General features: G+C 39.1%; 1 long non-coding RNA gene across 2 annotated transcripts in view; it reads right to left on the bottom strand.

The window, feature by feature from the left end:
• The window catches only part of LOC144615134 (uncharacterized), a 143,822-nt gene that overhangs the window by 25,845 nt on the left and 90,641 nt on the right, over positions 1-27,336 (bottom strand). For both annotated transcript variants that reach the window (XR_013553604.1, XR_013553603.1), the window contains exon 3: positions 4,443-4,694. This is a non-coding gene — a long non-coding RNA (uncharacterized LOC144615134). The remainder of the gene's footprint in view (positions 1-4,442; positions 4,695-27,336) is intronic.

Below are 27,336 nucleotides of genomic sequence, written 5' to 3'. Positions count from 1 at the left end.
TCCAGGCTCTGAGCTGTCAGCACAGAGCCCGACGCAGGGCTTGAACTCACAGACCGCGAGATCATGACCTGAGCTGAAGTCAGACTCTTAACCGACTGAGCCACCCAGGCGCCCCTATTCTAGGGTTTCTTAATTCAAAGGGTCAACAACACTACCAAGAACCAGATATTCTCCATCTTGTTTTTCTGCCATCCTCAGAGTATGGACAAAGTCTTTTTAGGTATTAGCAAGATGATTATACATCTTCAAAACTTCATGTAGACATAATCCCATCTAAGAAAGGAGGTTTTTTTCTTCTATTCTCTCTTTAGTAGGAAGTGCCCAGATATGCCCCCACTAAAATTTTACTCAAAATCCACTAGCCTTGACTGGTCTTAAATCAGTCTATACCAGTCACTGTCAAGAAAAATAGAATTACTTTTTCTTTTTTGTTTTGACCAATTACAATTCACATCCCAAGGACTGGGAAGGGGTTTGGTTATCTCCTGTATCACATGAGAAAAATAACCAAATGTAATAAAAGACTTAACTAAAATAAGAGGAAGATGAAGACAAAAAAGAAAAAGGAAGGAGTGAAGAATAGGAAGAAAAGGAAGGGGAGGAAGTGAGGTACAAGAAGAAAAGTAGGGATGGAAATATCTTTGGGATAGATAATCAGCAGTATCTGTATCACAGTTTTATAAAGACAATTTCAGTGGAGGATGGGATTGAAAGTTCTATTAAAGCAACTGCAGAGAGAAGGGGAGGCCAAGAACACAAGACAGTAAATATAGACAATATTTTTAAAAGGTTTTTATACACCAGAGAAAACAAACACAATAGTTTCCAAAGAAGGATATAGGGTCAAAGAAGTTTGGGGTTGATTTCAGGTTTGTTTTAGGATGGGTGATTTTGTGCCATTTGTATGTCAGTATGAATGAGCCTAAAATGGGAAAAATTTTGATGTAGGAAATATGCAGGGGCCAAGTCCTTGAGAAAAGCAGTTGGAAAGGAATCTAAGACATTAGCAGTAACAAAAATAAACTTCATCTTTTATTTTTTTATTTTTTAAATTTTTTTAATGTTTATTATTAAGAGACAGAGAAACAGAGCATGAGCATGGGAGGGGTGGAGAGAGGGAGAGACACAGAATCTGAAGCAGGCTCCAGGCTCTGAGCTGTCAGCACAGAGCCCGATGCGGGGCTCGAACTCACAAACAGCGAGATCATGACCTGACCTGAAGTCGGACACTTAACCGACTGAGCCACCCAGGCGCCCCTAAACTTAATCTTTAATAGATGGGTAATTCAGTAGTTGGGTACAAATGCTAAATAGATGATTACATTGTTAAAAGATAAGGTAGTTCAGATCCAATGGTATCTGTTTTTTCTACAAAGTAAGCTTCACTGGTATGAAGAGAGTAGTCAGATGTAAAGGGGATGCTTGAAATTTGGGGAGAGAGGGTAAGAATTAAGAGTCTCTGAGAGTGAGGAAGTGTATTGATCAGAGAAGTATTATGGGGCAGGTAGGCAGAGTACAATTTGTTTTACTGTGTACAAAGTGCTTTCCACAGGGCCTAGCACCTAGGAAGCATTCAATAGGTATTTGTATTATGTATTCATTGCTTTATTTTTCAATGATGGTGAAGGCTCTGGATATTAAGTGTTCACTTCATGACAGACACTGATCTAAGCACTTCTTTAAAAAAACAAATTGCATTTAATCTTCACAATGCCCTTATATGGTAGGCGCTATTTTTATACCCATCTCATAGCTTAAGAGAGAGAGAACAGCAAGTAAGTGACAGTGCGAAGCTTTGAACCGAGTCAGCCCGATTCCAGATTCCCTGCCCTTCACCACCATTCTATGTGGCAATTCACAGAGGAATAGATAAGGCCAGGAAGTGAAGACACAGCTTGGTGGTGTGTATGAGGGCCACAAGGAAGGGCAACGGGTAATGAAGTCAATGACATGCACTCAAAGAATCTGGGGTTTTGAAAAAGGAAGGAGGAGAGACAGGCTGAAGTGACAGCAGGGAGCAAGGCTTACGAGACACAGAAGCATTTCAAGCATTTCCGACCAAAAGAACAACATGAAAAAACAACTTCAAATTTGGGCAACCAGTGGGCTTGGCAGTTCCTTAGGGTTCTGTCCTTGTCATTGTATTTTTATCCCAGGGAGAGGAAGTTCTTGCGAAGTCCTTGCTCTCTATCCCAGCCTTGCTAAGAATCATACGAAGTTTAGGAGTGAGGTTATCTTAACCTGATAAGAGGATATCAAAGTAAATTTTATTTTTGGAGGGGGTGGGGGTGGGATGGTTCTCAGACCAATACCCACATGAAAGTAGTTTTTAAAAAACAGAGAAAAACTCTCAAATTTAGAGACTCTTCTGCTATGCGAGATATTGTAAATAATGAAATTAGGTACATATTTTCAAATTCAATTTTCCATGATAGTTTTGAGAATAAATAAATAAATTGAACACTTTTCAAAACCAGCCAGTATAGATCAGGGGTCAGTCAGCAAAGTGCAGCCTATGGGCCAAATCCAGTCCACCACCTGTGTTTGTATGGCTTAAGAACTAAGAATGGCTAAGAACTAAGAATTATATGTTTAAATGATAGGGGAAAAATCAAAAGACAAAGAATATTTAGTGATACACAAATACTATACAAAATTCAAACTCTAAATGAAATAATGAAAATCTCATTACATGTCAGCATTAATAGATGAACATTTGCAAACTATTTTGAGGATGGGGACATCAAACCCAGTTAAATGAAATGTTATCCCCTCCAAAAGAATTTGATTCTTTTCATTCCATTGCAAAAAAATGTGTATTCAATGATCATTATATATATATATATATATATATATATATATATATATGTATATATATATATATATTTTTTTTAGCGTTTATTTATTTTTGAGACAGAGAGAGACAAAGCATGAACGGGGGAGGGTCAGAGAGAGGGAGACACAGAATCTGAAACAGGCTCCAGGCTCTGAGCTGTCAGCACAGAGCCCGACGCGGGGCTCGAACTCACGGACCGCGAGATCATGACCTGGGCCGAAGTCGGCTGCCCAACTGACTGAGCCACCCAGGCACCCCTATATTTTTAATTTCATCAGTGAAATATAGTGGAAATTTGTTTTCCCTCATGTTATATAAGTACCTACAAAATCTGCTCTATTTTATCTCTTAGCCTAAAAAGTTTAAAAGTATTGCCTTTTGGTAATAGATAAAGGGTAGACAAAGTTTACATTACTATAGGTAACATAGTATAAATATAGCCATTTGATCACATATCCCTTCAGCCAACAGACATTTATTGAGCACTGGAAACTATCTTGGTTGCTGAGGATACAAAGTTGAAAATATATGCCTTTTACTGTCAAGAAAATCACAGCCTTATTATTTTATCGTTGTGGAAATTCTGGTAGAATTTAAGCACAAAGGATTTCTACAAAATTCTCCTTCAAATGAATATACCCTCCACTTTCTCCCACTCAATCTCCAGCTTTTATTGGTTATTGGATTTTATATTTCTATATAACTTTAAGTGATTCACTGTTTTTCAATCCAGGATAAAAAGTGGGAGTTAACAAATGTGACATCGCTCCCCTGTCTTTAAGCCCACTGGAATATCTTGTGACCTCTCCTTCCTATGCTTAACCCCCATTATGTCATTTAATTTGTTGGGGTGCTAGCATGTCACTTGAATAAAGTCATCCAAGGTATGTGTCTTGCCAAGTGGAACTGAGCATTGTCTATCATTGTTGCAACTGCATCGCTCACACATAGAAGCAAGACCCAAAGTCATTTCCATATTTTTCGGTAGCTAACTCTTATCCTTTTCTTTCTAAATTGCCTCTGACATCAATAGCCCTACAGGATTTCAGTGTGGGTTTAGGAGACTGAACAACCAATGAATATGGGGCATTCTTATAGCATGCAATCATAACTTGTGCTTAGCTTTCATAACAAAATCTTGTCCAAAACCATCTCAAAGAAGCCAAAACCAATCCAAAACCACTTCCTAGGTCCATATTGCATAACAAGTGGATATGTTCTTTCCCACCACATGATGAAAGGCCCTAGGTGCCTAGATGCCTAATCATGTGAATAGTGAAAGTGTTGTCTATTAGGTCCAGGCTACAAAAATTGTAAGATTTCTGGGTCCATGCTATTTATTAAACATTCTTCTATTCACATCCATTGCTATTCCTTCTCTGACTCCTGAGAAGAGTGTTGCTTTCTCTCTTCCCTCACATCCTAATAAAACTTTGTGGGATTTGGCAAGGGGAACTTAAGGCTTTCACTTAATTAATACCCATAGATCAAGAAACAGAGGAAAATGTGAATGAATATTTAAGAGCTGCACTGATAGAAACAATAGAAATTGGGACATGGAGCTTTTTAACATTAAACTATTTTTCTCATTTCCCAAGGAACTTACCTCCCTAAGCTCTGTCAATACTGTTGAGCTCATGTGTCTGGGAAATAGCAAGGATTTGGGAATGCTCACTTGGCTCAGTAATCACATCTTTCCGAAATGTCTTCTGTGGTAGCAGCAGAGATTCTCTGGATTCTGAGTCCATGGGAGGAAGCCTCCATTCCATTCCTTGTGGATTTACCAATACACAGAACTGGGAGGTCTCCATGCTGACGCCCACTGCACTTTGTACAGAGGGGGAGGGTTTGGACAGTGCTGGAATGGCAAAGGAGAAAAGAATGAATTAAAAGCTAAAGGGGACAGAAATTAGAGATTTTTTTTTAAGTAAGAGAAAAAGTAAGTGTGCATGGAGGGCAGGGTTGCATGTAAACACAACGACCAGGGGTCCAGATCATGTGAAGTTATTCTAAATAGCTCCATAACCTGTTCCACCCCACCATCCAACCAAAAGAAGGTCATTTCTTCTTCATAATGACTTATTATGGTCTCTACAACTGCCAGTATTATCAAAATTCTTTAAAGGCATAATAAAAGAGATATGTATTTTAACTTAATGAAGCCAATCTGATGTCATTTTGGTAAGAAAATAACATACAAAATTATTAAATAGATTTCTGAGATCTATACCCACCACCATCAAAAGAAGAGTCTTCAAATAATCTCACTTTGTGCATCCCACATCTCTGGGAAGATACCATTCCCTAGCCTTCATCAGAAACCTAAAAAATTCTTTATCTCCCCCAAACAAAGATATAAGCAATAACCAAAGTGTGCAATTTCTATCTCCTAAATATCTCTCAAATCTGCCCCTTCCTTTGTATCCATACTGCCACAACTTGCATCAAGATCAACCCATCTCTCATCTAGATTTCTGCTATAAACTAGGTGATCCTATTTGCTGATTCTCTTCAGAGACCTTTCTAATTTGTAGATCTGATCTTGTCACCTTCTTGCCTAACTTGCCTTTGGGTCTCCCACAGCCTTCAGGATAAAGTTCATTCTTATCTCCATCTTTACAGCACACTTGTTTAGTGGCCTTTGCAGAACAAATCCCAGCATGGCTTTAGTGACATGCTCTGCCATCGTGACATTTCTTCCAATGTTTTATGCTGTCTCGTACCTTTGCATCTTTGTTGTAATACTGGATATTCTTGCCTATATGTCTCATGAAACTGTGTCCTCCATAAGCATAGGAAACATGTCTTCTTTACTGTTATAGCCATGACATTTGACATAGTGTCTGGCACATGGTAGAATGGGACAAAAGACCGGTAACTTTTAAATCAAGTTAACAATTCCAAAAGGAAGGATTATTTGCTGGCTGAGTACAGACATCACAGGGCTGAGGGTATAGTTATCTTGACAGTCATAAGAAAATGTAAAGGTCTCAAAACTGTGGGCCAAGGGGAGTAGGACAGGGTGAGTGATAGGCACCAGAGGGGGAAAAGTGCTTAAAAACAGTCTACTGCATAATTTTGCAGAAGGCTGGCCCTGATGTGAAGGGTGGCTCAAAGGGAACTTGCTGCCCGACACAGGCGTAAAGAATACCAATTATTTTCCTCTTAAGTAGGGCCAGACCAACTCCACAGAAAACCAGAGAGGATGGGCACAGCATTCCTGGAAGGAGCTGATGGTGCTGGTGCCATCAGCTGGGTTGCCTAAGGAGACACGCTGCAGGAGCCACCCAGCTGAAGGCTGGTACACCACAGATGGGCATGCTTCTTGGAAAAGACCTGCGGCAATTAGGAATTCAAGCTGAGCCCCAACTTTTAAGATGAAGCCTTCTAATTTTCCTTTTCCCTCCCCTGAGCTTCTTCCAGGAAACCTGCCTTGTCCTCTGCTGTGGTTAGGAAAGATCAAATGTGCCTTTTACCGAAAGGCAAGCTTTCCTCTCCTCCTTGCTCCTTCATGTGAACCCGCATGCTCACATAGGGACGCTCCTGGGCATCTGACATGGAGTTACCTCCACTCTGTATCTATCTATGATCCTTCATGTAGAATGGGAAGTCACGATGTCACAGTGGAAGGCCAGATCAGACAGCCTAAGATGGTTAAGGATGACAGAATAATGTGACCATGAAAACCACTTTGAATAGAATTTTTTTCTGAGATGCATTTTATTTTATTTTATTTATTTTTTTTTAATTTTTTTTTTTAACGTTTATTTATTTTTGAGACAGAGAGAGACAGAGCATGAACGGGGGAGGGGCAGAGAGAGAGGGAGACACAGAATCGGAAGCAGGCTCCAGGCTCCGAGCCATCAGCCCAGAGCCTGACGCGGGGCTCGAACTCACGGACCGCGAGATCGTGACCTGGCTGAAGTCGGACGCTTAACCGACTGCGCCACCCAGGCGCCCCCTGAGATGCATTTTAAATGCAGACAACTTTTAGATACTTTTGTGCCATGCCTTCATAATTTCACTCATGCTAACTAATTTTGTAGCCAAAAATGCTACCAGGAGAATTAGGGAGAAGGAGAAGGACAAGGATAAGGACAAGGAGAAGGACAAGGAGAAGAAGAAAAGGCATGGCCTAGCCTACTACTTAAATCACAATTGGTTTTTGGAACAGGAGAAAGAAATTTGACGCAATCTTTTCACCCCATATTCCAAAAAAATTTCCAAACTTGTCAAGTCTTGTCCTGCTTCCCATGGGCACACAGCATAACCTTCTAGCAGGTTTCTTCTATATACCTACTTCCTCCATTCTCTCCAGTACTTTAACTCTCACACCATAGAATCATTCCCCTTCCACTTCTGTCCCTCTCATCAGCTTGTGAACTCCTGGAAGATAGGAATTTATACCAGATTTCTCAACTTGTCACCATTAGGTCACTCTTTTCTTTGAAATACTCCTTCCTGTGTGTCACTGCAGGACTGTAAGCCCATCATGGGCAGGGATCATGGCTTATTTCAGTGCATAGAAGTCAATGAATGTGTAAGTACTGACTGCTTGTCTAATTTGGCCAAAACGTTGGTTGGCCACATACTGCCATGTCCAAAGTTTGCATGCAAAAACACTGTTGCTCTTTTCTGAAACATTCGTTTTTGTCACATTAAGTAAAATATTGCAGGTGGAAGGATTTAACTACCTCAGCCCGTGAGAGGGCTATGAAGGTGCAGGTGTTGTTAGCACTTAACAGGATTTTGAACTTGAGGCATTATGCAGTGGTGATGATGATCTAGGTTATTTCTCACCCAAGACACTCATAGAAAAATATCCACAGAACTCAATCAGTGGCCCCTTTGAGGCTAGAAAAGCTAGGTAGTCCTGGAAATAGAAGGACCATGAGGTCATGATAGAACAGTCATGAAGGGAAATGTACTGTGTTTTATAAATCACAGGGTTCCTGACCCAAGGAAGAACTCAATTTCTTTGATGATTCCACAGTATTTTTAGCCATAGAGTTGGTTAGTTCCTTGTCTGAATAATATTCCTCCTTTGTTTACTTAACTCCTGATTCTTCCTTCCTTCCTTCCTTCCTGCTGTGAAATGGTATGTTTACTGTGTATTGCTAAATCACTACCATATTTACTTGTGTTTTTATTGCCATGGCACTCACAACCCTTTTTTTCCTCCAATCTGTAAGGAAAAAACATAACTTGAGAGAGAGAGAGAGAGAGAGAGAGAGAGAGAGAGAGAGAGGGAGGAGAAAGAAAGAAAGAAAAGAAAAGAAAAGAAAGAAAGAAAGAAAAAGAAAAGAAAGAAGAGAGAGGAAGGCAGGCAGGCAGGCAGTAGGAAAGAAAAAGAGAGAAAGAGAAAAGCTTGGCTTTTACACGAGCAGAAATGTTTCATTTTATTTACTACTACATTCTGAGCACTTTCAAGTTATCAGGTATTATTAAGCACTTAACATATATTATCTCAGTTCACACTGATCACATTGATAGCCAGATACCTGTTATTACCCTCAGTTTTATTTACGGGGAAATAAGCACAGAGAAGCTTTCCCAACATCATCTGCTAATATATGTAAAGACAGAATTTGAACCCAGGTCGGTGGGACTCCAAACTTTAACTCATAGCTAATAGACTTCTATTATCTTCAAGACCGATGACCATGTTCATCAGTTTCAAAGACATCACTTGCCTGAGAGAACTGAGTATCACACAAGACCACAGAAGTCATAGGTTTCCTCATCTTACTGATGATATAACAAAGACGTAAAGAATTTAAATAACCCATGTAAGATGTCAAAGCTACTTTGTGCTATCTCAAATCAAAACTAGGTTTTCTTGTCTTCCTGTTGGTCTCTTACCCTCATAACAACACTGACTGCTTGTGCCTTTATATCTTTATCATGGTTTTTCCGTCAAGCACTATTTCTTTTTCCTCACTTAAGAAGCTCTGTGTTTGGCAAAGGAGAATGAAACATCTCAGAGGGCTCTGTCCAAATATATCATTTGAGGCTATTGTGCACACACTGGATCCATTAAGCCTTTTGGATGCTTAAGACATCTTGGTTATGAAAGATGATTATGTAAATGAAGATGCTAATTCACACTTTCTCACTTTATAAATTACCCCTAGGAATTCATTTGGCCGGTGGATGAGACAAAATACAAGCCAGGCCAACGCTAGGCCAACTTCAAATAGGCGTATTTGTTTTGGATGACTTCCCGTGTCCCCTCCACCCTTCCCCCACCTCCTAGCATTCATCTTCCCTGCTCAGCTGTCACCTGCCCTTTGGCTGCCTGAGCACACACTGTGCCAACTTCTCTCTTTCTTACCTCCATGACTCTCTCTTCCCCTCTCCCCTAGCTCTCCTTCCCTAAGCTGGATGATCTCCCTCAAGGTTTTCAGGGCCCCTATCCTTTTTTCCTATGCTCTTTCCTGTCCTTTTCCCTATATTCTGAGAGTATTTGTGACCTTCCAATACCTCCTTCAACCTACTCCCTACAGAAGAATTCCACCAGAATGGGGCATTGCTGTAACCTTGGGATCTTTCCTCTTTTTCATGACTACCACCTGGTCAACACTCAGCTGTCTGAATACCATTCCTTCATGTCCTGCTCTTTCAGGTAGTTAAGACAATTAACTACTAATGTCACTACTAATATTAGTTAATAATAATAATAATTTATTGGAAGTAATACTCTTGTTGATATTAATATTATTATTAATTTCCTTAAATGAAACCAATACACCAATCTCTGCCAACGTGTGAACTTCCTGATATGTTACCTCACATAGTAATCAAATTCAAAAGTACATGTGAGAATCCCAAAGACCTTCTAGGAATAACTACATTTAAAGACAGGTAGCAATACTCATTCCTTTTTTTTAATTAAAAAAAATTAATTATTTTTAAGAAAATTTTTTGAGAGAGAGAGAGAGTGAGTACACATGTGCACATGCATGGCTGGGGGTGGGGGTGGGGAGGGATAGAGGGAGGAACAGAGGGAAAGGCAGAGGGAGAATCCCAAGCAGGTTGCATATCTAGCACAGAGCCAGATGTGAGGTTTGATCTCACAAACTGTGAGATCATGACCCGAGCCAAAATCAAGAGTTGAATGCTTAAGTGACTGAACTACCCAGGCACCCCTAATTTTTATTTTAAGTAGGCTCCACACTCAATGTGGCCCTTGAACTCATGATCCTGAGAGTAAGAGTTGCATGCTCTACCAAATGAGCCAGCCAGGTGCCCCCAATTTTTTTTTTAAATTTTAAGTAATCTCTATACCCAACATGGGGCTTGAACTCATGATCTTGATATCAAGAGTCACATGCTCCTCCAAATGAGCCAGCCAGGTGCCCCTTTTCAATTATTTTATGTTATTCATTAAAAAAAATTTTTTTCTTAATGTTTATTCATCATTTTTGAGAGACAGAGAGAGACAGAGCATGAGTGGAGAAGGGGCAGAGAGAGAGAGACACAGCATCTGAAACAGGCTCCAGTCTCTGAGCTGTCAGCACAAAGCCCAACACGGGCCTCGAAATCATGAACTGTGAGATCATGACCTGCGCCTAAGTCAGATGCTCAACTGACTGAGCCACCCAGGTACCCCTTTATGTTATTTTTAAGTAAGCTCTATGTCCAATGTGGAGCTTGAACTCACAACCCCAAGATAAAGAATTACATGCTCTACTGACTGAGTCAGCCAGGTGCCCCCATATTGATATCTCAAATCACATCATAGAGATAAATCACTGCCAGCATCCTTTAACTCCAAAGTTAAGATTATTTATCCAAATCTTACTAATTTCTGTTTCATTCCTCATTGTGTCTATTACATCTTGTTCCCAGATAAGTGGTTTATAATTTCATGAGATAGTAGTGAAAGCTTTATTTTTCCTTTCATTTACAGTGTTTATTTTTTAATTGAAAAAGTAATGTAAGCCTGTTCTAATAATCAAGTCTAAAAATGCAGAGGGATAGAAGGAAACCATTAACAATTTCACTCTACCTCATTTCTACTCAATTCTGAAATAACCAATGTAAAGAGTTTGGTGAGAATCCCTCCATCCCTTTCTCTATGACTCAAAAAATCATATTCAAAATAAATATGTATTTTCACACAGAGATATAAATACAGAAGTAAAATGTTTTAATTATGTTCCAAATATGGGATAATGTTATGCATATGGATTTCTTCCTTGCTTTTATTCTTAGTAATATATCATGGACATCCCTTTGGTCTTTATAATTTAGTTAACTTTCCTCCTATTAATAATATATTCAGATTGTTTCCAGTACTATTGCCACTACAAATAATAATACAGGAAATATCATCGATTATAGTTCTGCATTTTAGTGGCTATTTTTATCTGTAGGATATATTTCCCAAAATGAGATTGCCTAGGTCAAAGAATCCATACATTATTTTTCTGGAAGAGATTGGTTAGAGGAATTCACACTTTCATGAACCATGTCTGAGAGTGTCTGTTCCTTAACAGCTTTATAATAGATAAAGTTTTTTTGATAAAAATATTATATGAGTTACAAGCATACAACAAGTCTATGTGGGCTGTCTAAAATACTGAGATGTCTAAAATGAGGGGCTTAAGGTGGAAGGAAGAAGTCCATCTTTCAAGATGGATTTTCAAAAATAGTAGTAGGGGTGCCTGGCTGGCTCAGTAGGTAGAACATGCTACTCTTGATCACAAAGTTCTGAGTTCAAGCCCCATGTTGGGTGTGGAGCCTACTTAAAATTATACACATACATATATACATACATACATATATAAATAACACCAGAACACTGACAATCCTTTTTGGAGTGTGAATGTAGAAAGGGCCATTTTAGAAAGGATGAATGTAGCTTTCAGGAGGGCAGTGGAAAGAGGGAGGACATAGTGTCATTGCCAGGCAACCCTCAAGCCAATTGCTCTGATCTGATGTATGTAGATGAATAATTTGGCCAGTCCCTCATTTTCCCCATTCATTGTCAAGCTGTTCAGTCAGTTGTTCCTTGCAGTGGCTCAGAGTAGACATAAGAGGCAACAGAGTGTGTGTCTAATGACAGTGTCAATTCCAACATAAGCAAATGATTGAGTGCTTGCAATGAACCAGGCACTCTTCTAAGTGCTAAGTTCAATTACTTGGATATCACTATCCACTGCATCACAGACACTCCCAAACTTCCTACAATGTCTAGTATATTTAAGCCACATAAACGCCTCAATGGTATGGATTGTTGGGAGTCTTGCTTGAGCCCATACTGTCTACATCCTAACTTCCTTTCCCCCATTCTCTTCTCAATCCCTTGCAGTTGGCCCCCTGCCCACATTGCTCCACAGAAACTGCTAAAGTGACCATCACTGGGTGCCTTCCATGTGGCCAAATCCAGCAAGCACCATTTTTTGTTTTCTCCTTTTTGACGTGGTCTCTGTATGCCTTTATGAACACAACTCTCACCTCTTGGTACGCATAATAAGACTCTTTCCTGGCTTCCTCCTAACACCACCATTTTAGCCCAAGCTCAGTCATGGACTTCTTTTTCTCCATCATTACCCTCAAAAGTTTGAAACTTGCGTCTTTTTCCCCTCTCTGGAAAATCCAATCCATATTCATAGAATCAGATACAACTTATTTGCTGCCAATACACAAGGCTAAATCCTTAGGCCTGAATCACTTCTGAGAAGCATATCCTTATATCCAACTACCTAACAGAAACACCAGATAAACTCATCCATGATTAAAATAAAACTCATTCTTTTTTTCTTTAAACAAGTTTGTTTTTCCTCCATATTCTCTGCATATCATGACTATCCAGCTAGTACTCACTTTAAAATTTAAGGATGTCATTCTCAACATCTCTTTCCCAATCAGCCTCCAAGAATGGTAGCAATCACTTATTGAGTTTTGATCTGGGGCTATGTTTTTTTTCATTCTTTGATCCATTTCATTGAAAAGGGCCCCACAAAATAAATAGTATAGTCCCAACTCCACAGATGACAAAACTGAGGCTCAGAGATATTAAGCAACTTGACCAACATCTTGCTGATAATACAAAGCAGTGATGGAATTTAAATAAAAGAAAGGATTGGAAAAAAGTTCACTTCTCACCCAAGTTCCATTTCTGATTGTAATTGTAAAGGTGTGATGTTTAATTTTATATGCCAACTTGACAGGGCCATGGGGTGCCCAGTTATTTGGTTAAACCTTATTCTAGGTATGTCTGTGGGGTTATTTCTGGATGAGATTAACATTTGAATAGGTCAACTGAATAAAGCAGATGGTCCTCCCCAATGTGGTTGGGGCATCTCCAATCTATTGGAGACCTGAATAGAACACAAGGTGGGGTAAGGAAAAATTTGCTCTCTCTGACTTTCAAGCTAGGACATAGGTCTTCTCCAGCATTCAAATTGGAACTTACACAATGAGTTCTCCTGGTTTTCAGGCCTCCAGATTCAGACTAGCATGACACTACCCATTCTCCTGAGTCTCCCACTTGTAGACAGTAGACCATAGGACTTCTCAGCCTTCATAATTGTATAAGCTACTTCTTTATAATAAATAGGATAATACATACCTACATACCATATACCTACATACCACTGTTTCTCTGGAGAAGCCCAACTAACACTACAGGTAACATATATAGAATTACTGTATTTGAAGCATTTGTATTGGATACCCCTTGTCCAGACCCTCATTTGTATTGGATACCAAGAACTCTTCAGAAATTATCTCATTTAATCCATATAACAACCATTTGAGGTCAGTACTATTATCCCATTTTACCAATAAACAAACCAAGATTCAGAGAATTTTAAAACCTTATTCAATATGAATGATCCAACTAGTATGCTACAAAGAAGTACTACCAGGATACTAGGACTCAGAACCAAACTTAACTTCTGTGATTTCCCTCTTCCCAAAGCAGTTTAATCTACTTCTCCACCATCACTGCTACTCCCCTTGTCCAGACCCTCTTTATTTCACCTTGTGTTATTTGTCTCCTCCCTTTCTATTCCCTTGAACTCACTACATTCCATACATGCCTCTGTTATTAGCACATACTACATTATTTGCTGACTGCTATTTGCCAGGGGCTTTTTAAGGGCAAATATTTCATCTCTATCTCCATCTGAACATCAACACATTTTAGACGAATGGACAGAGAGTTGCATATCCTTCCCCATCACCAGGATGGCTTATTCATGAACAACTCTAAGGTTTCATCCCAGCTGCTCATGGACAAAGAGATGAGTCAATGAAAAATGAAGAAGCAAATCAATACAGTGAAACCATTATTGGCAGCTCAGTAATTCTACCATTCCTCATCTGATTTCCTCTACAAAGTCCTCACCTAGAAACTTCACAAGGGTATCAAATGGAACATCAGTTTGTTTGTTTGTGATGATTTTCAACACAATAAAGAATCACAACTAATTATGATCAAGGAAAGTATATTTCTTTATCCTATAATCATACCCAAACCCACTTTAGCATTAAATCTAAAGGAGGTATTCCCTATCATTAGAACTTGAACCATGATATGTCATATAGTGTGTATACATAGGATAGTGTTATGTGGTTTTATAAGTGATTTTTTTTCTTTGCCACAGCTTTTTAAAGATGTCAGCTTCCTAAGAATTAACATGATGGTGGGAATGTAGCATTTTCAGGTTTCAGACGGAATTGGCCAATGTCGACCCAAACACCCAAATTTGTAACCACAAAAATTGATTCCTTTGAAGAGGGCATTTTTTCCCCTTCCCACAGACATGTGAGCTGAGCAACCCTGCACATGGAAAATCTAGAGAACCAGTGGAAAGAGGAAAGAAACCATGGGCTTCTTCCCAACATGCCAAGAAAGACACAGTGGCCAGACTTTTAGAACACTGGACTTTGGTAAGACAATACCCCATTTATAAACCTCAATTCATTCTTAGAGAACCAGTAGGTTCAATTCCTCTTGATATCTCAAACTCTTCTGGTTTCTAAAGATGGCCATTCAATGATAAATTTAGTAATTATTTACTTTGTATGAAAAAAATTTTTTAGTCTATCCCAGACATAAAGATGGAATGCCTTATCCATGAACAAACCACTAAAGGTTTATTCCTGGCCAATCCTTTTCTCTTTCAATGAAAAAAAAATTCAATATAGAATCTGACTTGCTCTGAATTCAACTATTCTCTCTTAAAATAGATGAGACAGTTTATCCTTTAGTATCTACAACTTCTACTTATAACCTATCCTTTACCAAGTTGCTAAAAACATTTTAGATAGCATCTACCTCACTAAATCAGATGAACAAAAAAGACTGAGTGATATATTAGGGAGTGGAGTGGCTTTAAGTCCATGACTTCCACACAGTGGGTAAACCCAGGAAGACTTCAGAATGGCCAATGCTTGAAGCTCTATCGTGGGGAGTCCAGGTCAAGGAAATCTTTGGCCTGAGGGTTGCAGGTGGAGCTTAGCTGTACCTGAGAAGACAAAGTACTGGTGTGCTATGTAACCAGGTATAAAGTTACTCAATGTGTTCTTTGTTTTAGAGGTTTGCTACATATTCAAAATAAATATAGAGAGGAAGAGAGTTAGTAAGAAAACTACAGGCCCTTGGTGCAACCAGTTGTTCCCAAGATGGCAAACCAAGACTTAATTGCAGTTTCAACCTCTCCAGGAGTAGGATTTTAAGCCAATCAAACTGGATTTTCATTATCCATAAAGTAATCTGTCACTGGGGCCTTCTCCAGCCTGCAAAGAAAGATGAGGTAATCTGCCTAAGACCTCCTGCCCTTCCCCCTCAGGGAAAGTGACCAGACCTGAAATATCCTTTCTTTTCTTTTGCTAATAACTTCTTGCTCCGCCTCTCTCCTACCTACAAAAATTCCTCAGAGCTCCCATCTACTTGCTAGATCTTCAAATTTACTCAAATTTTGTTTTTTAACAATATATATAACTATATATTTTTAAAATATGTACTTAACTATATATATATATATATATATATATATATGTTTTAATATAATATTGTATATTCCAATATGCAAAATCTAGTGGTTAATCTTAAACAGAAACACAAGTGTAAAATATACAACTTCAAGGAGTTTTTTCACCTAGTCTCTGTGGCCTCAACTTCATGATCTGGTATGAACCACAGGATTTTTCTTCTCTCACTGTCCCTTCGGTAATGGTGATTGTCCTTTGACTGCCCCTAAAGTCTGCCTTTCAATATTCTGACCTCAGCCCTGTGCTCTTCTACTTCTAGTCTTCTGCTTTCCTAAACTGCCTCTTTCACAACACAGCAAATGGCATGCATCAAAAGAGCAAATTAGGGATACTTGGGTGGCTCAGTCAGTAAAGCATCTGAATTTGGCTCAGGTTATAATCTCACAGTTCATGACTTTAAGCCCCACATCAGGCTCTCTGTTCTCAGAGAAGAGCCTGCTTGGGATCCTCTGTCCCCACCTTCTCTCTCTGCCTCCCCGACTTGTGCTCGCACAAGTGTGTGTGTGCGCGCATGTGTGTGTGTGTGCGCGCGCGCGCGCTCTGTCAAAAATAAACGTTAAAAAAAAGAGAGAAAATATTAAGTGGTCATGTGTGTGCATAAAACGAATGGGTTCCTGATCAAGTACAAAATAAATCTAAGTCCCTAAGACTCACTCTCTGTGAACCGGTTGAAATCATGCACAGAAGGTGATTTATATTCCTATAATAAAAAAGAAAAAAACACACCCTAATATCAAAGATCACATTGTGAGAAATAAACCCACTGCCCCAATCAAAGAAGGGACTGGAGCACAGTGAAGGGAGGCTTTAATCAACATTGTTGCAAGAGCCATGTCTGATGGCCAGGCACCCTCTGAGCAGTCACAGCAGGCGATTTACCTGCTAGCGTGCAAGCCCCTCCCCTGATTCCTCATTGGCTGAGTACTACAGAGGTTACAGCCTTACCGGGAAGTCGCCCATGCCCATGGAAGGTGAAAAGTACGTTCCTTGAGGTGACACAGAGACTTCAGTTCTTTGGCGCATACTCATTGCAAAGCCCGTGAAAATAAGCCCGCAAAATGGAGAGAGGTAGAAGAACCAGGACGTGAAGTGTCTAAGACTTTGGGACTCACTTGGTTGGTAGCGGGGTGGGGGGTGGTGGGGGGGGCGTGGAGGGGTACATATTTACACTAGGTTGTAAACATATTGTTAACTAGACGGCGCTGCTTTTATTTGGTATTTCTGAAAATGAGTCATCTCACTTACTTCTCATAAAACTATTCAGCCCAAGAAGGTAGAGGTGCAAACTAAAGACTAAACAAGAAAAAAGACTAAACTAAAAAAAAAAATGGAAGTATAAATTAATGGAAATGAAAAGATAAAGACAATAAACAACCCAAAGGTTAATTCCTCAAAAAGACTAATTAAATTGATAAACCTCTAGTGACAGTAAGCAAAGAAAAAAAAAGAGAGAAAGAAAAGGCACAAATAACTACTCATTCAGACATTCGAAATATAATGAGGACATTATAGGGTTGCTAGAAAAATACAGGATGTGGTTCAATCTGAATTTCAGATAAACAACAGATAATGTTTTAGTTTAAGTATGTTCCAAATATTGTTTATCTGAAATAGATCAGAATAATTTTATATCTTTAAAGAAATTGAAACCATAGTTAAAAATGTTTCCACACCAACTCAGGACTCCAGGTCTAGTTGGAATCATCGAGAATTACATCAAACATTTAAGCAAGAAATTATACCAATCTTACATAAAAATCTAACAAAGAATAGAAAAGCAAATACTTCCCAATTCATTTTATGAAGCCAGCATAAACTTGATAACAAACCAGAGAGAACATCACAATAATAATACATAAATCTGGCCATTTTACTTATTAAAAGTAGCACAAAAGACATATATGATCCATAAAGATTATACAACACAACAAAGTAGGGTTTATTCTAGGAATGGAAGGTTAGTTTAACATTTCGAAGATCAGACAATGTTACTTACATATTAATAGAAAAAAGGAAAAAATTATCTGATTTTGTCACATGTAGAAGAAAAAGCATGTGGTAAAATTCTGTTTGCGCAAGGATGTGTTGCCCATACCATGTCCTGACCACAGTGTGAACGGTTGGTTTGTAGTGTATGTAGAGTGATCAGAAGTATACGTAATACATACATTAGCAATTCCAGACTTGTTCCAGGAGAAAATAATTTCAAACAAATGCAAAATTGGAAATAGTGTCACTGTGATGCGTATAAATTCTTTGGGGGAGCTATGCCTGCATTCCTGGAATCCTAAGAATAACGATAAGACACGAATGTTTTGGTTCAGGCCACATGAGGCAAAGCTCTTTAAAAAGGTGACATTATGTCTGTTCTGCAATTAACAGGATGGTTATAAACCTCTGCCCCATGTCAATGATATTTTGAGAAGAAAAGCCCCATGCAAATAAATTGAACAGTAAATTGGGCAGAACGACCAGGCTTTAGCTGGTTCTGCTTAGTGGTAGTGTTGGAGAGGTTGGGGAGAGATGTTGAGGAACTCACAAATGTAAGATCATAGCAGTTTAATCTTGGGTTATAAATGAGACAGCACAGTACAGAGGTCTGCCTTCATCAACCAGCAGAAGGGAATGAAATGTTCTAACATCCACGTTGTCATGGCTGCTGTTCCTCGTGGCCTTTCTTGCATGGGAGGAAGTCCTAGAACTGGAGCAAGTCTCCTTCCCTGGGTATGGTGGCTTTTGCAGATTGGCCTGGGTTCCCAGAAAGTAAGGCAGCCTTTTTGTCTTAATTGCTCTTGGGTGGGCCTTGAGCCCATCGAGGGGGTTAGACAAATAAAAAGAAACTCAACATAAGTCTTTATGTATAAAAAAAGGGGTTCTCCTACCTTGTTAATAACCACATTATATATTCAACTTTATGTTTAGATTTTTTTTCATTTAATTTTATATTATGAGAATTCTTTCCCTTGAGGTCAGAGTCTTTATCATGGTTTTCCTGATGCCTGACTCTTAAATAAAAGCAAGTTCAATATTAAAAATAATGTTAAGAGGTTGATTATACAGACACAAAGGTTGAAATGAGTTGAAAACTTTTAAGAAACATTAAGAGTAGAGTCGAATAAGATAAAGTTGAGAAGTATTGGGTAGGGTGTAGCAGCCTTACATGCCAGAGTTTAAACTTTAATCTCTCAAAACAACACTCCCTGTTCAAAAGCTTCACTTTGCTTATTGCAATGCTTTCCAACTTCTGTTCATCAGAACCCAGGAATTACACAAAGGTGACTTAGGGTCTCAGTAATGGTTCGGTGGGTAGAAAGGGGAAGTGTGTGTAAGTTAATAGAAAGACCATTTAAATAATATTTTTGACGGTTCATTCCTACTCCAGCCAGAACAGCTATATATTTATCTATTTCTAACATCCTGAATTGCATAGAATATTTCATTTGGAAAAAAGCAGTTCACTTCCTTGGTTTGAAATCCATTGACCATCTAGTGGTATTTCACTGCATGTTAAGAACAGGGAGAGATGCACAGACACCATTTAATAAGCTATTGCAATGGTAGAAAGGTGCAGGAGTAGCAGCTTGATCACAGATAGAGTGACTGAGCTGTCTAGATGCTCACCGATCCTGTTCCCTCTTCCTCATCTCACAGGAAGACTCTATTTCTCAGCCTTTTTTGCTGATAGTTTGGTGCTAGTTAGTTGGATTTGGCCAACTGGATGCAGATGGAAGTGATATATGCTATTTCCAGGCTTGTCCATAAAATGTCTTGCCTAATCTTCAGCATTCTCTTGTCCTCTATATCTCTTTCTCCATCTATTAGCAGGACAGTAACCAAATCAACTCTGAACCTGGAAGAGGTAGCAATCAGGTAGCAAACCTCACAGAGGCTCAAGATGGTGGTTCCTGGAGTCTCTGGCACCAAGGATCGCCATCAGTCAGGAACTTCCATCTTTGATTTTTGTGCTAACCAGCCACAAATGTTAGTTGGGTTAAGCCACTGAGATTTCAGAGTTTCTGTGTTACTGTAACAGAGCCCACTGTGACCCATCAATATGGGGAAAGATATTTGGCATCCGAAGGATCATTTTCAACACATTTTTAACATTTTGAGTAACACTTATACCGTGAAGTGAAAAAAAAAGTTAGAAAATAGAAGCGGGATGAATTTTTTACTTCATAGAACTTTTTATATATTATGTCTTAAGTTTTTTAATACAAAGTAAAATAAATATGACAACATAAGGAAAAAAGGTAGTAGGTTAATTATTTTAACTGCATCACTGTACTTTTCAGAGGGGAAAATTTTATACCTAAATGTCGATCTATTGTAGTAATAAACAATAAAATTATAGTTTCCATTTTTCTAGCCTTAACATTCTACAAACTTATCAATGATTTTGTCAAAATTAATTTTCTTTACATATTTCTGTTCAATAGACGATAAAGACCTTTTTTGTCATCTGTTCGACGAGAGTTAATGGAAGAACACTTTTTAAATTAATTTTAATGTCATAAAGTTTCTTCTACATTAAGGAACAGATATACAAACAGCTAAGAAAACTCCTAAACATAAATGTAAGCCTGGCAAAGCTCCATAAAAGTCTTGTTTCATAATCAACTCCAGAAACTGCATACTGTCCATGTCTTTGTTTCATTGTCAAAAAAGTCCCACGAAACACTTTCGCCAGAAATTCATCTTAAATTTCTATTACATTTAGTAAAATCTCAGTATTTTTTTCTGCTTTAGAACTAGTATCCAGATCTTAATGAAAAGGATGATATTCAAATACTGTCTTGTTATTTCTCCCACAATGTAAGACCAGTATCTTTCTGTTATTACTCTGGTTACTTTTCTTCTAATTGGATTTCTTTTTCTATGTAAATGTCCAATTCCTTACATTTTGCATATGTAATAGCCTATCCCCCTATTTCTGTGCAGCAGTCTTCAAGGAACAAGTTTGAAGCTTGCTGTATTCACTGCATCATTAAACTGATTCTGGCTGTTTGCAATTATTTTTAGGCCTTTATCACACCAGAAAAAATATATATATAATTCAGAAAAGAAAAAAAACACATACAGATATCTTTATTTCCAATGTACTGTTCAAAAGTAAGAATATATAGCACCACAAGAGTTGGAAATATAAACTGCCCCAGAAGTAAGCTTAAAAGACTCTGAGCCATTACCAACTTCCTCTTGAAATGAACTTGGTAGCCAAGTACACGTGTGTTGGAGGCCAATAGTATAGCTGGGAATTCTCTGAATTAACTACCACACGGAATGTTTATTGAAGAAGTGAATTAAGTGGGCTAATTTATTTTTATTTTTTTAATATTTTTTTAACATTTATTCATTTTTGACAGAGACAGAGAGAGAGAAATAGAGAGAGAGAGAAAGCAATCAGGGGACAGGCACAAAGAGAGGGAGACACACAATCTGAAGCAGGCCCCAGCCTCTGAGCTGTCAGCACAGAGCCTGACGCGGGGTTCCAACTCGCTAGCCATGAGATCACGACTTGAGCTGAAGTTGGATGCTTAAACCACTGAGCCACCGAGATGCCCCAAGTGTGCCAATTTAAAGCATACATAAATGTATGGAAACTCAGCTGCAACCATGGCAAGTATTTGGAAATCAGTAGACCAGAAAAAATACATATATTTTTTCAATGAAAAGTGCTTAAGAATTACTGGGCATGATGATAATTTAAAAGCCGACTAACTTTTTGTCAGTTTCATTACATTTTTAAATTCTCTACAGGTAATGCACCCCCTGATTGTCTGTACCCCAGCTAGACTGAGTATCCAACCCCTTGTCACATACAGATGGATGATCATGCAACTATCCACTTATTGGAATGGAATCTAAGCAAGCCCTCAACAGACAGAGAGAGTTGCAATAGAACCAGGAAGCTGTGAATGGCTCTCTTGATGCCTTTATGCTTAAATCTGTAAAGTTTTTCACTACAATTATATGGATAGAGTTTTATCACCCTGAATTCCAGGATCTCGTTAAAAAGTCGAGTCAAAACAACAGTCTTAGTTTCAATAGCTTCCTGGGAAAAGAAACATTTGCAGAAATTCCCGACCTGTGCCCCGGTGCCGTCCACTTCCATGGGATCCAAGCCTTCTCCCTAACAATGGATTGTGGCATTTTCTTTAAACAGCCCTGTTCCCACACATGTCTGGTGAGACACACTCAAAAAACCAAACCAAATGTAAACAGACAAAATGTGACTTTTGCTTAGTCACAGAAACCACACTGCAGGTGGAGAAATAGGAATGTCCTCTTAATGCCATGTAACCCCTGCACCTGTCCCAAAGCCAGCTCACCATCTACAAAAAGCAAGGCAACCACTTAACCGGTGGGAAAGAAGAGTGACCAAACCCAGCTGAGTTGCGGTGCAGAAATCCAGGAAAACATAATGAAGTGGAAGCTGGAATGATAGCTACATATGCAATGTCTTCCTTCCAGCTGGAGAAAAACCCTTATTCTTCCTATAAAGAACTTCTCTGGGGGGGTGCCTGGGTGGCTCAGTTGGCTGAGCGTCTGACTTCAGCTCAGGTCATGATCTCATGGTTCGTGAGTTTGAGCCCACGTCGGGCTCTGTGCTGGCAGCTCAGGGCCTGGAGCCTGCTTCGGATTCTGTGTCTCCCTCTCTCTCTCTGCTCCTCTCCTGCTCACACACTCTTTCTTTCAAAAATAAATAAAGATTTAAAAAAAAAAAAGTAAAAAAAAAAAAAAAGAACTCCTTTGGAAATATCATCTCTATGGAAGAAAGAAAAGTTCTAAGATTTCTAATTTCACTTCTGAGTTTCTTTTGTTTTTCCCCTACCCTGTCTAGCCACCCAGAGCTCAGTTAATCCTCCTGAAAATAAAATACTTTCGCAGTTGTTCTCAGCCTTATTCTCTTGGCCATTATGTTTTCATGCCAGCTCCTCAACCATGATTATATTGATCCACGTATCAGTGAAACAAAGCCCAGAATAAGCCCAAGACCTTGGGATGCTCACCTCATAGCTCATTTTGACAGATTTATTTAAGGATTTTTGTTGTTGGTGGTGTTGCTGGGTTTTTTGCTTTGCTTTGTTTTGTTTTTCACTCAATTTTGTTTCCTTTTCCAACTAAGTATATCTTCAGATTCAAAGCCAAATTCATATGTTTATGTAGTGGATTCACTGGAATTAGTCTCTATACAAGTTACCCCTCCCATCAAGTCACAGAGTACATCAGACCCTCCCTCCATGAACAGGACAAATTCCTGGTGTTCTAAAACTTCACTTAATGCCAAAGTGCAGTGTGGTGTGACTGCCATCTGCTGGCGTGGGGTTGACATTACAGTATGGACAACTGTGCACGCCAAGGCAAAATAATCAGGTGACACTTAAAAAACAAAAGCTTTCTCTGAAGAAATGAAAAACAAGATTCTTCATAATCCTTGTCCATCTTTAACACCCAAAAAATAAACCTGTACACTGCAAAAGCTGAAGAACAGTATAAAATTCGTTTACGGCAGATTTCCAAGTGCTAAATACAGTGAGGTTATCGGCTACTAACCGCCTCATTGTGGTGGAATCCATTACTGTAAACCTGGAGGGCAAACCTCATTGACTCTGGGATCCTCCCTGGTGAAGCCCATGGTGGGCTAACATGAAACCAGTAACAGGATAAGTGTCTTCCTTAAGATAAATGACAATTTCTATAACCTCTTTCCCTTTAAAGCAAAAGATTTTGTTTCTTAGAAGCCAAATAACAAAACATAAGCATTGATGTTTGGGGGAGGTAGAGAGGTTTTTCTTCCTCATTATAAAAGCCATTCTCCAATGTTTAAGAATAAGAATCATGCTTAAGAAATGTTAACACAAGCTCACCCTTGAAATCAGAGTCAGCCACTTTTTGCTTAGTCCTGACTCTTTCTTTCCAACCCTTCAGGATCTGTGAAAGTGCACAATTCATGGCCACGAAAGGCAAATGCCTACTGCTGATTCCAGTGGGCGTTGCCACTGATTTCCATGTCACAGAATGGAAACTTGTACAATTGTGAATAGACAACCACAGGGAAGAATTTCCCAGAGAGAACACCCCTGATGGTGGAACAAAACTTAACTTCTTGAAAGGACCTTATTCTTCACAGAAACAAAACATTCAACACTGAAGGCACTGTCTGCTATTAATCAGCATATATTTCTTCATCAAAGGCCATGGGAACCGAAACAAACTTCAAGTTGCATAAAACTAGAAGCATGTAATAAATAGCGTATTTTTATACATACATAAATATGGTTTACCCTATCCCCAATGTCTGTTTCTCCCTCAGCCTTCCCCAACTTAGAAAATGGCAAACACTGGCTCAGTGGCTTGACCCCCAAATGCAGGGAGCCATCTTTCCAAGCTCTGTGCCCTCACTCACCGCATCCAATCCATCTCCAGGTCTTGGCAGCCCTAATTCAAAATCCAAGTCTGTTTACATTTCTCCATATCCACGGTGCCCATCTTAGTCCAGTCAGCTATGCCAATCACACACTAGCTGGACCCTATTTTCATTCTTCAACTCTCAGCAGTATGGCTGGAATTATCTTCTAAAATCTAAACCTCCAGTGGTGACCCTGGAATGAAATTCACAAACCACGCCATGGTTTACAAGCCTTTCCATGTCTTTGTTTCTACCTGTTATTCTTTATTTCCTTCATCTTCTTCTCTTTCCCTCATTCACTATACTCCAGCTACTCTGCCTTTCCTTCTGTTCTTTGAACTCTCCATGCCTGCCCCCACTTAGGAGTTTAAATATGCTTTTCTTCTGCAAGGTGCCAGATGTCCACATGATCAGCTCCTTCTTTTCATTCGGGTCTTCCAGAGACCATTACTCGGGGCTTCACCTCAGTGCTCCTTCTGTGACCACCCTGTCAAAATCAGACCCTCTCTTTGTTCTATTTGCTTCATATTACTTATCATTATCAACAATTATCTTGTTCCTTTTTTTAAAAAAAAACGTATCACTTCTATTTAAATAAATCCATGAAAACAGGAACCCTGCTTGTTTAACATTGTATCCCCAGTACCTAGATCAGACCTAGCATATGTTAAATACATACTAAATGAATGATTGAATGAATCTGTATGCATATTATGAAGAATGAATGAATGGATGGTGTATATACCATGCATCTCATTACATTTGCTTATAACAGAGTTTTCTCATAAGGGAGGATAACTGGCTACTGTTAAAACTAACATTAAAACCTAACATAGTTTCTGATAAGTGTTTAGCGATGGCTCTGAGCTCTGCATGAGGAAGTGGGGTTACGTTACTGGGAACACCAAGAGTAATGTCCTCATTCTCTGCTGCTTCCCAAGCCTTTAGTCCTAGCTTCCTGACTGCATCCCCATTCAGAAGAAATACAAAAGCCTTTAAGTGAACTAGACACCCCTCTTCTTAACAGGCAACTTAGTAAATATGGATTGTTACCCTGGTTCTCCCATTAGACAAATGGCTTAAGAAAAATCCTTCCAATCACATCCATTATTTCTCTGACAAGAGTTCTGCTAGATTCTATTTTCTCCATGTAATTATCTTCTCTGAGCTGTTTAGGCAACCTGTATTAGTCACAGTTAGATCAGAGAAGCGCAGCCACTAGGATATTTATATAATAAGGGATTTATTATAGGGATTTGATCTTAGATGATTGTGGGTTAAAGCATCTACTGAGCTATGGTTTCTCAAAAAGGGAAGTCAGCTGGTCTGGCATCTGGGAATGGGAGGAGAATATGCAGTGAGGAAAGCAAGCTCACAAGGAACCCTGTAGGAATGGGCTGGAACCAAGGAGAATGGACAAGAATCCATATCAAAGTCTCACCACCTCTGAGCCTCTCACTTTGAGGATGGGAATAATGTGAAGGAGAAGCTGGTGTCCTTTGTCCTGGGGCTAACTGACCCAGGAATCAGAAAAATGGAAACAGGGAGTCTGGCTGGAGTTGCCCCATGCCAACAAGGTGTGCCAGCAGGTAAATGTCAACAGTCATGAGGTGCAACACCACTTCATACCATGCACTGATGTCTTGAGCATAAGAGGAGTATCATTATTGCTTCACTTCCGCCTCCCAAATCTGGTGCAGAAGTCTTTTGTGACTCACCTCAGTCTGGAGCTATTCATGGAAGGGAATGTCAGGAATTCTAGTTCCAGATTGGCTAAACTGACACAATTTAAATCTACCACATAGCCCTTATGACTTGGTTCTTCAGAAAAATTCTTGGCGGGCATATTTATGAATCCAGCTATCATAACCAAATAGTTTTGTGATGTCAGGATACAAAGGAGAGACACAAGAGAATATCAGTACTGGGATGAGCTTACAGGTAGCCCAACAGACCCTCCCTTTTGACAAATGAGCGAAGTGAAAGAGCCAGGAAGGTACAGAAACTTGCCCAGTCTCATAACTGCCCAGAGGCAGTGCAAGAAAGTGGTTTATTTGTCTGCTAACCCATTGTATTTGAACTGAGAAAGGCTTGTATGAAGCAGTAGAAATTCCCAGGTGGACCTGCCCTGAGTCTAACACATGCAGGCCTCCTTGAAGGCTGCATATGTGAACATATAGTAAACCATGACCTTGGTATTCTTTCTCCCTTAAAAAAATCATTGCATCACCTCTGTTCATCATTTTTATTTTGGCATTCACAATTTCGTTAAGCATTATATCTTTTATGATAATGGGATATCAGCAAATTCATCTGGCAATCAGGTGCAGGAATTTAAATTTTTCTTTCAAATTAGCTTTTCAATTAGTTTTAATTTGTGATGCTCCTATGTAAAAGATTTGGGTAAATACAATCAAGGTACAGGTCACATTAAAGTTGATATTCTAAATGTTAGCCCTAAAAAAAGAAGTACAGTGTGTAATATTAAGAACATAATCTTTGGATTCATTGAGTCTCAGTTTCATGTAGAAGCTCTACCACATACCAGCTGTTGGGCCTACACCAAGTTTCCCAAACTCATAGGGACACTTTCCTTTTACTTAAAATATAAATCAGAGTGTTGTTAGGATTAAATGAGATCATTCATATACAATATTTACTACAGTGCCAGACGAATAGAAAGAGCATTAAAACAAGCCATTAATTACTATCATTGTTGTTATAATTGGCTCTATTAGTAATGGTGTTGTAGTAATAAATACTAATATAATTATTATTCATTAGTATTGTCGATAGTAATTAATCATTAAGAATATGTTGGACCTGGGGTGCCTGGGTGGCTCAGTCGGTTGAGCGTCTGACTTCAGCTCAGGTCATGATCTCATGGTTTGTGAGTTCAAGCCCCCCATCAGGCTCTGCGTTGACAGTTCAGAGTCTGGAGCCTGCTTTGGATTCTGTGTCTCCCTCTCTGTCTGCCCCTCCCCCACTTGTGCTCCGTCTCTCTCAAAAATAAACATAAACATAAAAAAAAAAAAAAAGAATATGTTGGACCCGAAGAACTGAATGTGGTACAAAACAA

This window comes from Panthera onca, chromosome F2 (genome assembly GCF_046562875.1).
Source record: "Panthera onca isolate mPanOnc1 chromosome F2, mPanOnc1 haplotype 2, whole genome shotgun sequence".
NCBI lineage: Eukaryota > Metazoa > Chordata > Mammalia > Carnivora > Felidae > Panthera > Panthera onca.
Note: the sequence above shows the minus strand (reverse complement) of the source record. Positions and strands in the feature narration are given on the sequence as shown.